This window comes from Cupressus sempervirens, chromosome 1 (genome assembly GCF_028749045.1).
Source record: "Cupressus sempervirens isolate cs-2001-9-10 chromosome 1, ASM2874904v1, whole genome shotgun sequence".
Taxonomy (NCBI): domain Eukaryota; kingdom Viridiplantae; phylum Streptophyta; class Pinopsida; order Cupressales; family Cupressaceae; genus Cupressus; species Cupressus sempervirens.
Window position 1 is genome coordinate 144472435 of NC_143118.1, and position 1520 is coordinate 144473954.

The 1520-nt window shown below is 35.9% G+C and overlaps 1 pseudogene; it reads left to right on the top strand.

The window, feature by feature from the left end:
- The first annotated feature begins 487 nt into the window (after positions 1–487).
- LOC149576598 (germin-like protein 5-1 pseudogene) lies at positions 488–1302 on the top strand (annotated as a pseudogene).
- The last annotated feature ends 218 nt before the right edge of the window (positions 1303–1520 follow it).

A 1520-nucleotide genomic window follows, 5' to 3' on the forward strand; every position in this document is an offset into this window, starting at 1 on the left:
AGACACGAGAAAAGCTGATCCTATTTCGATTCGAAAACCACAAAGTGCTATGAAATTTGCATTCTCATATTGTTGACTGCCATTACAACCTTTGATTCAAAGTGAGTTCCATGAACAATTGAAGGAAGAGTAAGCGATATCTTTGCCATTAATGTTTATAATTTAGGAAGATAATAGATGTACTTGAAGTTCATTCCATCTCAAGTTTTTCCTGGTCAAGTGACTCAGTCAAGACCAGCTCAGCCTTCGCAGTTTAACACGGATGAACTGCAAGAAGGTGGCACAAATTTTGAAACGTGTAAATTAAATTTTGTTATATATTATATGCACGGATGAGTATTATTCAAGTTCTAGATAAGCTGGAGTTTCGATAATCTTAACTTTAGAAAACGTGTACGCCATCACAAAATAATTAACCAATTCCTCCATGGTTTGTGAATGGATCTATATAAATACATCTAATAAGCTCAATCTTGTCATAACTAAATCTCTTCTTATAAAATTACCATGGCATACTTTTGGGTTTCTTTGATATTGGTTTTACTTATAGTACCCACAATAAGTGCAGATCCAGACCCATTGCAAGATTTCTGCGTAGCTGACACTTCTTCTTCCACAATTTTTATGAATGGCCTGCCATGCATAAATCCTAGAAAGGTTTCTGCGAAGCACTTTACTACATCTGCTTTGAGGGCCAAGGGAAATACATCAGAGAGCTTGTTTGGAATGAGTGTGATTGCAACAACAGCAGATGTTCTGCCAGGGATAAACACATTAGGGTTAATAATGGGCCGCGTAGATATTGCAGTGGGAGGAGTGCTTCCTCCTCACACACACCCACGTGCCTCTGAAATCATTTACATTTTGGAAGGAAAACTCAGAGTTGGGTTTGTGGACACCACCAACAAGCTTTTCTCCGTGGAAATCAAAGGAGGAGATGTTTTTGTTTTCCCCAAGGCACTCGTACACTTTGCTGAGAACATAGGAAATAGCCATGTTTCTCTCATAGCTGTTCTCAACACTCAAACTCTGGCCACCTCTATAATTCCCTTAGCAACTTTTGCTTCCACTCCTGCAATTCCGAGCAGTGTTTTGGCCAAATCATTCCAGATTGGTGTCACGGAGGTGGAGACAATCAGGAAGAACCTTGGTGGCAGCTGATTAATGTAGATCTCTCGCTTTCTTAGTAATATCTATTTTCCATGTTTCAATAAGGTAATTCTCAAGATAACAAGGACGCATTGCCTGCCATTACTAATTTTGCATTTGAATCTAATAGAAAGATGTAATATTATTATGATTTATTATTTTCATAATAAGAACAAACCTCCTTTGAATGACTATTATTAAAAATAAATGGAATTAGAATAATGAATGTATTAAGACAACCTTGGAAAATAGTAATGAAAAATGTGTATTGAATTTATTTCTAAGTAGGTAGGTTATTGAATTTGCTTTAAAAAAAATTAACAATGAGTTTAGTTGAAATTTTGAAAAGAATAAAGAATACAAAAATCATT